Raw genomic sequence first — 13509 nt, 5'->3', positions numbered from 1 at the left:
ATAATTTTAATTTTTTGCCCACTTTTGTTTTGAAAACTATCAATACATTTTACATTTTATTGGTATATACTGGAAAAAGTACTTTATTATATGAATTAATTCCAAATATTTATAAAAGGATGTAGATTATTTTTTAGCTCAATGATGAACATTGTTTCCAAATTTCATATAATCTAATCTGTCAAACTTGACATTTAGTGCTTCATATATCCTAAATAAAATAGTTTTCCTATTTCTATGGTATACTTCTGTTATCTTACAGACTTTATTGTTTTACTCTCATATTAAGATCCACAATCCACTTGGAATTGATACATGAATATGATGGCAGTCTAGACAAAATTCATTTGGTTTCACATAAACAATTAAAGCAGTAGTAGCTATTAAAAGATTATCAGTTTTTAATCTCTTTGGCATTTTCATCATAATTAAATGTCTCTATATAAGAGGATTTATTTCTGAATCACATATTTTGTTTCACTTGTTTTACATTTTTATCCTTGTATCAATATGGCAATATATTCATTACTATTGCTTTATAAAAATTTTTGCTAGTGTAAATCTTTCTACACTTTTTGTTTATTGTTCCTTCTCTTCCATTCCTTTTCCTGTATTCTTCAATTAACCTGATTTAATCACTATACAGTGTATACATATGTTGAAATCTTAAACTGAAATCATTAATACATACAATTAATAAATATTAATATAAAAAGAAAATAATTTTTTAAAAAAGATTTTCATGTCTATATTTGATCCTTTGAATTTTTAGAAATTAATTTCAGAGTAAAATGTTGACATGAAAATAAAAACAGCTGAGGAAAATGGACAAAATGAATAGATAGCCAGCCAGAGGACCCTATGCTCTGTGAATTCTGACATCACGGTGTGGGCATCAGTCACAGGACCGGCTTTAGGAGGGACACGTGCACACTACCTCAGGCTTTTCTGCAGGAGTTCCAGCCAGGAGCACCTTTGCATCCCCTGGACATCAGGACTCTCCTCTGCCACCACCTAAGAGAGACATCAGAGACTGTATTCCTGGGACATTTCCCCCTGCCCTGGTCTTCTCTGTCCTTTCTTCCATGCTTCTAGAAGGGCAGAGATGTTTTTGTTGTTGTTGTTGTTGTTGTTGTTTTAAATTGTTCTCTTGCTTTTGTATAATAAAATTTATGGTCAAAGATAAAAATGTTTAAAATACTGGTTAAAATGAAAGGATGGACCTCTGAGGGGGAGGGCCATCCTCCGCAAGACCTGAACCACTGTGCCTCCCTCTCCTATTTAGGGTAGGTATTCCTGCACTTGAGGTACTCACTTGAGCCAGTGTAGGTAAGAACTTCCTTGCCTTAGTCCATGTACATGAGAACTCGATTGCTTTTTGCCAGTGTAGATGAACACTCCCTTGGTATGACCTAGTGGGGCAGAGACTTGCTCTCCTTGACCTGGGTATAGGTGGAGACAGTGTAGACATAACTACACTTGAGCCAGTTTTGTAGACATGACTCCCTTTGAACTTGTGACCTTGGCCAGAAAGAATCTCTCTCCCAGTCCTCAGGTCCTCTCCCTGAGGTGTGTGTTGAGAGTGGGTGGCGTCTGTTGGAGGAGTCATATCTGAGAAGGCATTGGAGGTTCCTGTGTGTTTTAAAATACCATCTCCATCATACCACTTTTCAGGGAAAGGGAGGGCTAGGCCTGTGGGCAGGGTGGGCCAGCATGCAGCAAAGGCTGGGTGCTTCATCACCTGTCATGCAACCTCCACCTCATGAACCACCGCATGGTCACAGTGAAAGGAGGTGGAGAGGGAGCACATGGAATTTTTGGAGTGGAGATATCCAGCTGTCTTGTGGATGCCATCTGTATAAAGCAAATTTTAGCCAATGTGCAATTGCCCTTTGGCTTCTACTGAAGCTGAATTTTGTAAAGTGAAGTTTGTACAAATGATTTGGTCAGCCAGCATGGAAGGCTTCAGGCACTTTCCATCCCTGACATCTGTGCAAGGCTGGGCCCCCGGAGCTGTTCTGGCAGTTTCCTCCTCATCTTCCATGTAGGGGTACCTACCTATGTGAATACCTTTTAAAAAGTGTATGTCACATGTTTTGTTCTAATAGTTTGCCTTTTTTTTTTTTTTCTTAGAGGCCCAAGTGTGAACTGATCAGATGCTTGGAAGTGCCTTAAAGACAGTTTTGTTTTGTTTTTTTTTGGCATGATTTTCTTAAAAAAAAAAAAAAAAAAAAAAATCCCAAGACTGGTAAATCCTGCAACCTCCCTAAGGCAAAGACACTTCCCAGCCTGAGACAAGGGCACACTGTATGCAGTCAGGAAATGGACAATTTCTGATCCAACCTTGCTATAGGAAAGGGATTGCACAATTGCTTCCTGAAAAGTTACAAACTACTGATGGTTACAAACTAACACAAGGAGTTAGCCCAGGGCCAGCTGGACAATTCTGTGTCTACAGGAGGACAGTCCCTGAGATGTGCAGAAATCCTGGATCTGGCAGAGAGGAAAGTAGAGGAGAATGCCCCTTTTGAACATTTGTGTGGCTTGGTCTTGAAGCAGAAAGATAGGGTGTCTTTGGCAGGAATTTTTCTCCAGGCCTACTGCTGGACCAGGCTGGGACTTGTCTGGCAGGTGTTCTCCCTGTACCTCCCAGAAACAGGTGTTAGCCTTCCTGCTGTGGGCAATATAACTCCTATATAAGAAGGGAGGGTTGTTTCACTTGTCTCTTAGTAGTAATAAAGGCACACCCTTTGATCATCAGTCAGTCAAATTTAAAGTCTGAAGTGGGACAGCGACTCTAGATTGATCATCTTTGGTTCAGTATGGATACCAGTTCTGAATATAAGAAGTGATGATTTAGCATGAATATTGAGACAGGGTCAGTCATGGCTGTATCAGGAAGTCTTATTATGACCTTTCCTCTGTTATGAAGTAAGGATACGAGTACGTCTACATGCTGTTTCTAAGTGCCCTTAAATTCTCTTGGATAGCGCTTTCCTTCTTTATAAAAATGAAAGAGGATTCAGTTTTATTTTAAACCATTTTTTGAATGCTTAGTCTACCCCAGTGCTAGGTGAAATAAGAAATGATTCCCATCCTTAAAGAAGTTCATCAGGCAAGGTTGCTGTTACAGCCTGGTAGATTTAATCCATTTCTTATCACCCATGGCACATTTGTCTCTTCCTTTGTACAAGCACATTTGAGAACATATGTAATAACATTAAACAAAGTAAGGGTGGGTGAGTGATGGTTTGGGAAAAAATACCCGATAGAACTTTGTTGTTTTGGGCCAGGAGTTAAATCTGAGTTCTGACTAGTGTCTCCATTGCTCATTGAGGTAAGAGGCTATATTTGCTTCCTAAAACCAATGAGATGTCAGTACGGACTTTACACACTTTTAATTTCATTCTTTGTTTCTGCCAGCAATAAGTGAATTTCAAAGACTAATTACCTTTTTAAGATTTGAAGTTCATTTGAATATGGTGATTCTAGTTTTGCTTTTTGCTTTCCCCTCTTACTCCTCCTCTATCTTTCTCTCTCTCTGTCTCTCTCTCTCTCTCCCTCTCTCTCTCTCTCTCTCTCTCTCTCTGAAAGTTATGTTACCTCTTTGACTACATTGAGACTTCTACTAGGAATTGCTACTTGGTTATATAAGTTTTCCTTAAAGCAATTAAAAAAGAGTTTGATAGCTCCTGTTACAGAATTTGAAGAGATATACTGTTGCTAGGCATGGTGACTCATGCCTGTAATCCCAAACAATTTGGAAGCTGTGGCACAAAGATCCCATGTTCAAGAGCAGCCTCAGGAACATAGTGACACCCTGCCTCAGAATAAAATTAAGAAATCATAAAAAGAAAAGGAAAGGAAGGAATGGGAATGTGTTATGTCCTGTAGGAAAGTTTATTCAGGGCTAACCTAACCAGTCCATGAGGACATTAAGAAAAAGACAAGACACAAAAGAAGAGAAAGAGCTAAGGCTTGGTGGTTCAGCCTGCCTCTGGCAGAAGAAGCCTGACCAGCAGCAAGCTCAGCACGTTTATTAAACATCAGAAGGATTTATTGTGAGAACTCTTCTTCAAGATAAGCAAAACTAAAGGTAAAGGTAAAAGCATCACAAATAGGGCCTATCAGCTTGTGTCTATAATTGTCTACCTCTAGCAGCAGGCACTTGAACCCAAGGTTATGAACTAATAAAAGTTCTTGGCTAGCAAGGAGTTTCCTTTGAACAGGGTGCCACCATACAACTGGGTGGTCTCCATAGCACCTTCACATGGAGAATGAGACTCCAGAGAGGCATTGCCTCTGTCTCTGGGCAGTTCAAACACCATCTTTCATTCATCACTTCGGACAAGAACATAATTCAGTTGTAGGGGACCCTATAACTCCAATGTCAATATCTAATATCTGTCTCTCTCTGTTTATCTCTCTCTCTCTCTCTCTCTCACATACATGCACATGACAGATTTTGCTTTAAATTATCATTTTGCATACTCTATTTAGTGTATTCTCGTACAAATGTCATACTGATCCCTGTCATTCCTATATGTGGAGAAGGAGCATTAACATAAGCCTCATTCACCCAAGAATACAGTTTATGGTTAAGCTGTATAGTCTGATGGCAATGTGCTGACTGACATAGCAAATAGTGTAGATTTTGTTACCTGAAGATGATCATTTATGGCTCAGTTGATAGTTTTTCCCTGGTTTCTTCTTACACTAATGATGAATTTTTTTTTCCCTTTTGTAGAAAGCTATAGATTTCAGTTAAAGTCTGTCAAGACTGAAGATGTGCCTACTCCATATCAGCTATATTGGACATCTTTCCAGAATACTTTCCAGAAAGTGATTTTGTGCCTATTCCTTAAAAATCATAATGCTGAATATAGTAGGTATGGACATGAGACACCTGAGAGAATGGTTTGTGAATCACAACTTGGTAATATAATATGCTGGCCTCACAAGTTTTTAAGAAGATAGTGAACTTTTTGATGCATATTTAACTTGTGTTTTAATATACCCTTTCAATAAGTATCTTCATGAGCTTTGTTTTGATGTTAAAGGTTTTCTTTAGTAAACAAGAGTCTGTTTCCTCTCCCTGTACCCTGTCCCAGTTTTGCTTATTTATTTATTTTGATGTGTCTTATGAAACATATCGTGTAACCTAGTTACACTGTACAGTGTTACCCACTAAGAGGAAATTAAGTGTTCTCATAAAACATGAAAAGCAAGATGTGAAATGTCTACAGGTCATCTTTCACTGATAGTGGAGGGTATCTCTTCATTTTTTAAGTAACATCTTGATTAGAAAAGAACATTTATTTAACTTTTTTTTTTTCATTTTAGCCATAGTAGCAGTCTTCAGTCTTTCACAGGAAATATCATTCCTCTTTATGTACATTCTTGAATTAATTATTCCATGACTTTCACTGGACATAGAAGAGATGAATAAAATCTTTTTTTTGATAGGAGACTGCCAATGTAAATGGAAAGACATTTGCTATTTAGGAATTTTCCTGTCTTTTTTGTAATATCAGAAATTCTGAAAATTTCTACGTGGTCAAGCTGTGTTTCACAGTAATGGTGAATAAAATAAAATTTAAACAGTGAATTTTTTTTACTTAAATTTATTTTTATGACTGAAACATATGAATAAAAATCATATACACAATGGGGTACCTTGTGATATTTTGAAATATGTATACATTTTGCCATGTTTAAATCAAGTTAAAAGTTTATCTCCTCAAACACTTTTTTTTTAATGGTGAAATTTAGAAATTCTTTTTTCAGTTTTTGGACATATGTGGTACATAATTATTATCCATAGTTATGGTATTGAACAAGAGCACACTGTGTGTTTTGCTTCCATCTTAACTGTGACTTAGGACCGTTTGGTCAACATTTCCTTATTACTCTTTTCCCCCTCTTCTCCCTATCACTGGTAACCACCATTCTATTCCCAAATTCTCTGAGATCACCTGTTGGAAATTCCACATATTTGTGATACCACACAGTTCTTGTCTTCTTGTGCCTGGCTTATTTCACTTAACAATCTCTACTTCCATCCATGTTGTCACAAATGCAAGAATTTTATTTTTCTGATGGATGAATGACATTCTGTTGTGTATATGTACCACATTTTCTTTAGGCATTCATTGGCTGATGGACAGCCAATGGGTTGTTTCCATGTCTTACTCATTATGAATAGTGCAATAATCATATACCTAATGTGAATTGAGCTGCTATAAATGTGGGTATGCGTGTATCCCATAGTATAAATGACTATTCTTTAGGATAAATACCAGGAAGTAATATAGTTGGGTCATATAGTGGTTCCATGCCTACTCTTTTGAGGAGCCTCCATACTGATTTCATAATGGTTGCACTAATTTATAATCCCACTGAGAGTATGAAAGTGTTCATTTTATTCACATCTTTTTAGCATTTGTTATTGTTTATATTCTTGATGACTTCCATTCTAACTGACATGAGATGAAATCTGAGTGTAGTTTTGATTTGCATTTCCCTAATTGCTAATGATGATGAACATTTTTTTTCACATATTTGTTGGCCATTTGTATTTCCACTTTTGAGAAATTTCTGTTTAATTCATTTGGCCATTTTTTAATTGGATTATTTGGTTTTTTGGTATAAAATTTTTCAGTTCTTTTTATATTCCAGATATTAATCCTTTGTCAGAAGAGTAGTTATCAAAGATTTTCTACTAATCTGTAGGTTCTTTCTTCACATTCTTAATCATTTTTTCTGTTATGCAGAAGCTTTTTAATTTGATGCCAACCCATTTATTAACTGTTGGCATTATTTCCTGAGTTTTGGGGGTCCTATTGAGAAAGTCATTGCTTGCACCAATATGCTAGAGTGTTGATCCTACATTTTCTTCTTGGAGTTGCATAGTTTCTGGTCTAATTCCTAGATTTTTGATCCACTTTGAGTTGATTTTTGTTCAGGGTGAGAGATAAGGTTTTAGTTTTATTCTTCAAAATATGGATAATCAGTTTTTCAAGCACCACTTTTTTAGAAGACTGCACTTACTCTAATGTGTATTTTGGCAGCTTTGTCAAGGATTAGATGATTGTGAATGTATGGATTTGTCTCTGGGTCTTCTACTCTGTACCATTTTTTACAAGTATTTTTAAAAGTTTATTTGTTCTAATTAGTTATACATGACAGTAGAATGCACTTTGACACATCATACATAAATGGGATGAAAGTTCTCATTCTTCTGGTTGTACATGACATAGAATTACACGGGTCATGTAATCAAATGCACACAGGGAAATAATGACTGATTTATTCTACTATCCTTCCTACCTACATCCAACCCCCCTACCCTGCCCAACCTCACTCCCCTCTGTCTAATCCAAAGTACCTCTATTCTTCCCTAGTCCCCCAACTTATTGTGAATTAGCATCTGCATATCAAAGAAAACATTCAGCCTTTGGTTCTTTGGGATTGGCTTATTGTGCTTAGCATGATATTCTCCAACTCCATCCATTTTCCTGCAAATGCCATAATTTTGTTCTTTATGGCTAAGTAGTATCCCATTATACCACATTTTCTTTATCCATTCATCTGTTGAAGGGCTCCTGGGTTGGATACGTAGCTTAGCTATTGTAAATTGAGCTGCTGTAAACATTGATGTGGCTGTGTCACTGTATATGCTGATTTTAAGTTCTTTGAGTATAAACCCAGGAATGAGATAGCTGGGGCAAATGGTGGTTCCATTCCAAGTTTTCTGAGGACTCTCCATACTGCTTTCCATATATGGTTGCACCAATTTGCAAACACATCCTCACTAACATCAAATGATAATTTTAAATAAATAAAATTATTAATAAATTAATAAATAATAATAGAATTTTATTATTATTGTTTTTGATGGACAAATTAGAATTGCATACATTTTTGCAGTATAATGTGAAGTTTTGACATTTATACAATGTAGCTTAATTAAATGAAACTATCATTTCTATCATGCTATTTCCTTATTATTTTTTTATGGTGAGAGATTTGAAATTGCTCTCAGTCATTTGCAAATATATTAGTCATTATTATTGTCAATAGTTACCTGATATGGAACAGAGTGCAAAACTTAGTAGTATTGTTTCTTTGAAATAGTATACCTTGATGAACTACCTACCTATCACATTACTTCCACTCCCACAGCCTCATTCTTTTCTCCTTACATGAGTTTGACTTTATTAGATTCCACATATAAGTGAGGTCATTTGTGTTTATTCTCCTAAGCATGGCTTTCTCACTTAGCATCCTCTCATACAAAGCCATCCATATTGTTGCCAATGAGGGAGTTTTCTCTTTTTGGAACATTAACTTCTATTCCATTGTGTATATGCCACATTGTCTCTATCAATTCATTTATTGATGGACACTTTAGTTGTTTTCATATTTCGGCTGCTATGAATAGGGCTTCAGTGAGCATGGGAGTGGAGATATCACTTTGACAGACTGTTTTTCTTTCCTGATAGGAATATAAATAGCCCTTTTTAAATATTTACTTTTCTGTAAATGAGGCATAAAATAACTGAAAGTCACCTATTTAAGTTGCTTATAGCAAATTTACAAATTTTGGATATTTATAATAAGTTTTCCATGGATAATTAATCACATACATATCACATACATCAATTTGCCTGTATATATTGGTAGAATTTCTTCTTTATCAATACTTTTTTTTCCCCCATTCTTGGCCTAGATAGAATTCTGGTACTATGATGAATAAGAATTAATAATAGAATATTTCCTTTCAGTACAGATGAGTAGCTTCATATTTCATTATCATGTTTATACTAGGAAATTTTTACCTGAAGATATATTTTATTAGAAGTTAGAAAGAAGTTACTTATTTCCATATTTTACCAAGAATTTTATATTGAATTTTATCAAATTATATTCTACATTAATTAAGATGACTATGACTTCATCTATTTTTTAAAAAATCAGGTGACTTATAAGATAATTGTAGTTTTGTGGGTTAGTCTCTGTGTCCTCTATTCTGTACCATTGGTTTACCAGTCAGTTTTGGTGCTAATACCATGCTATTTTTGTTACTATTGCTCTGTAGTATAGTTTAAGGGCAGGTATAGTGATACCACCTGTCTCACTCTTCTTGCTAAGGATTGCTTTAGCTATTCTGGGTCTCTTATTTTTTTAGATGAATTTCATGATTGCTTTTTTCTATTTCTATGAGGAATGCCATTGGGATTTTCATTGGAATTGCATTAAATCTGTATAGTGCTTTTGGAAGTATGGTCATTTTGATAATATTAATTCTGCCTATCCAAGAGCAAGGTAGATCTTTCCATCTTCTCAGGTCTTCTTTGATTTTTTTTCTTTAGGGTTCTGTAATTTTTTATTATTAATTTTTAGGGTTCTTTCACTTCTTTTATTAAGTTGATTCCCCCCTCCAAAAAAAAAAAAAAAAAAAAAAAGAACAGAGTGAAAAAAAAACTCAGGTGAATTACACTGGATCTTAAATGGTAAGTCACATAATTTTTATTTCTAGAAATACAACTTAGTTGCGGTGAAATTTCCTAGTGATTGAATTTTAAATTTGTTTTGCTTGCTTTTGTTTTGGGGGGTACTGGTTATTGAACCTAGGGGTGGTTAACCACTGAGCAACATCCTCATCCCTTTTTTAAATGTTTTATTTAGAGACAGAGCCTCATTAAGTTTCTGAGGCTGGCTTTGGAGTCACAACCCTCCTACTTCTGCCTCCCAAGCTGCTAGGATCATAGACTTGCACCACCCAACCTGTCTGTTTTGCTTGCTTTTTAAAGAATCTTTGCAGTTTCTGAATGAGATTAATTGGCAATTTTCTTTCTAGAATAACTTTGCCAGGTACATGATTATGTTAGAATTTATAAAATAGATGAGACATTTTCCCTTTATCATTTAGACAAATTGATTATTTTTAAAGTTGTGGAAGAATTCACCAGTATAGTCACATGACCTGAGCTTTTTGTTTTGTTTATTTGTCCTGGTACTCTTCCTTGTTCTGTGCAATGACTCTAATGAAATTTGCTAATACCTCAGTATTTGGAAGATTCTACCTTATTATGTGTCATTATTAGCAATTTTGGTTTTAAAGGACTGTATCAAAATTGTTTAAATTTTGTGACTGGTCACACTGTGGTATTTCTCAAGTTATTTAATTCATTTGATATCTATGTCATTCATAATGATACCATGTTTTCTTTTCCTCATAGTGATTATTTTAGGTTTTTTGTAGTGAACTCTAAAATGATACCTTTTTCAATTTCATTTTTGATTTTTTTTTGGGGGGGGGTGAGGAGGGACCAGGGATTGAACTCAGAGGCCCTCAACCACTAAGCCACATCCCTAGCCCTATTTTGTATTTTATTGGAGACAGGGTCTCACTGAGTTACTTAGCACCTCGCTAAATTGCTGAGGCGGGCTTTGAACTTACAATTCTCCTGCCTCAGCCTCCCGAGCCACTGGGATTATAGGCATGTGCCACCGCGCTCAGCTTCATATATGATTTTTGAATCCTCATTCTTTTTATCATTTTCAGCATCAATTTCTTACTGATGTGTGATTCTTACTGGCCCAAAGTTCAATACATCATTTCAAGTTACTTTCTTATTCTTTTTCTATTTATTACTAAGCTGGTTATACATCATTTATTAATATGAGCAATGAATATGAACATATTTTGAATGCATAGGCTGATAGATCTGATCAGTTAGTACTCCAGTAAACCCCTCAATAGGGCAGCAATAGAATGAGAGAGCAGTTAATGCAAAACTGTGGCAGGTTATACAGAGATGTGACTTAGTACTGACTGAGGACAAATTCACACTGGCAGATAAATTGCAAAGCACAATGAGAAAGTCACAAGTATCCAATTTTCTTCTTCTGTTCACTATTATATTTGTCTTTTAATACAGTCTTGCTAAAATTAACTTTTAAATCTTATATTTCCCTGAAAATATTTTTTGGGAGTACCAAGTATCAAACTCAGAAGCACTCGACACTGAGCCACATCCCTAGTCCTATTTCGTATTTTATTTAGACAGGGACTCACTGACTTGTTTAGTGCCTCACTTTTGATGAGGCTGGCTTTGAACTCACAATCCTCCTGTCCCAGCCTCCTGAGCCGCTGGTTACAGGCGTGCACCACTATGCCTGGCCTCCCTGGAAATATTTAGCACTATCAACATGCACAATCAATTCACACCATCTGTAGTTAATGAGGTTATGTTTGTGTTCATTGTATATATTTATATTATTTTTATTCTTTTTAAAAATTTATTCTGATTATTTTAATTTCAGAGATTTTACATTTGTACGGAACTGCTTCTTTTATAAATCTTTTAGCTCTCTGTTGAAATTCTTCAGCTCATCTTTTAAATCCTTAACCACATTAGCCTAATTTAATAATATTCTTCTGACATAACTAATATCTGAAACCACTAGTATTGGTTAATTTGAATTGTCAACTTGATTGGATTAAGAGATGCTGCTGATGAAGAGGCTTCTAGGTGTGTCAGTGAGGGTGTGCCTATGAATGATTGGCATGTGGGATAGCAACTGAAGTGGAGATTCTCCCTAAGCATGGACAGCATCCTTCAAGGAAGCAGCATCATATTCAAGTCCAATTCTTCTTCAAAAGGTTCTTGATTGCTACTGTGGTGGCCTGAGCATATCAGACTCTTGTCACTCTTCCAAGGGGACTCTGCCAGTGATTCTCTAGGAAGTTTCCAGAAGCCTTCAATCTCAGAATAGGGTAGCACTGTTGATCCTTCTCATTCTGAGTCTTCAGCCTCTTGCACTGCATACCTACTGGTTCTTATAAGAGTTTCTCACACTTACCAGACCTTTTTATCTTGTAGACCTTGTGATTGCCTGATATTTGGTTTTACTTTCTAACATTTTAGTGTGCAGTTCTCAATAGGCAAAGGCCTGAAAAATGAAAAAGATGATACTAATCATCAAGTCACATCTCCTGATCTCTCTGCTCCTAAAGTCATTGCTTTTAGAAGTTCTCAAAAATTATACTTATGTTTTTCAATATTGAGTTATTTGTGGAAGTTTGATTGTACAACACAGTACATGTTTACCATTAGTGAGAGTGAAATTCTTGTATGAATATTTAAGTTACTATACAAATGAATACAATGGTATGTTATGAATAAGTATGCAATTATATATATATGTGTGTGTGTGTGTGTGTGTGTGTGTGTGTGTATTATTTGGCTTTTTTAAAATACAGTGTTTTGCTATATTACCCAAATGCTCTTTAACTCCTGGAATCAAGCAGTTAACCTGCCTGAGCCTTCTGAATATCTGGGACTCCAAGCATGTGGCATAATTCCCAGTTTAGATAACTATTTTAAGGAAGCTTGTAAAACAAAACTTGTCTTTCCTTTAGATTTTAAATTCTCCAAAATGTAAGTCTAATTCACTAAGGTAAAATAATGGAACAATAGCAAGTATTATCCATCTCCTATCTGTTACATGTGGCAAATGCTTATCATAAAAAGGCATTAAAATTTGTTGAGTAGTTATTGTGAGCCAGGCACTGTTTTATAATCTATGTATTAAGTTTGTCTTCCATCCTGAATAAATGTTTAATCTATTTCATGTTACAGACTATTTCCAGGCAGGTTGATTATACTGAGAAATATCAGTCCACTAGTAAGTAGCAGAAAAAAAAAATTCTCACAGATGGTTCTAGCTTTAGATCCTAGGCACTTAACCTTTCTATTATTTTGTTATGATTAAAGTATTTCAAATAGTTTAGGAATAGAAAGATGTCCAATTCTTTTAAAGTACAAATTATCTAGTAATGAACTTCAAGTGACCGAAAATAATATAAAATTCATTCACTCTAAACCTCTGTCAACTCAGAATGCTAGATATTACAAATTTCAATTTAGAGATAAGAAATGTTTGTTAAAATCATATCTCTGGGTGTCATCTTAGAACTACCCAGTGTGTCATTTGAGTTTTAAAAACAGTTGATTTATATGTACATTCATATTTCAGAAGTGCTGTGCTATGAAAAATATTTCCAAATAAAAACATGCATTGGATAAAAGATAGCCTCTGCAGTAAATGGTGCCGGGAAAACTGGAAATCAATATATAGCAAATGAAATTAAACTTCTATCTCTTACCCTGCACAAAACTCACCTGAAAGTAGATCAAGGACTTAGGCATTAGACCAGAGACCCGGAACTTAATTGAAGAAAAAGCAGGCCCAAATGTATATCATGTCAGCTTAGAAACTGACTTTCGTAACTAAAGTGCAAGAAGGAAAATCAAGAATCAACAAATGGGATGGAATCAAATTAAAAACTTCTTCACAGCAAAGGAAAAAATCAAGAATGTGAAGAGAGCCGATAGAATGGGAGAAAATCTTTACCACAGGCACTTCAGATAGAGCATTAATCTACAGGATATATAAAGCACTCAAAAAACTTTACACCAAATAACATAATTAATAAAT

Source organism: Callospermophilus lateralis, chromosome 12 (genome assembly GCF_048772815.1).
Source record: "Callospermophilus lateralis isolate mCalLat2 chromosome 12, mCalLat2.hap1, whole genome shotgun sequence".
NCBI lineage: Eukaryota > Metazoa > Chordata > Mammalia > Rodentia > Sciuridae > Callospermophilus > Callospermophilus lateralis.
The sequence above is the reverse complement of the archived record's forward strand: the minus strand, read 5'-3'. Positions refer to the sequence as shown.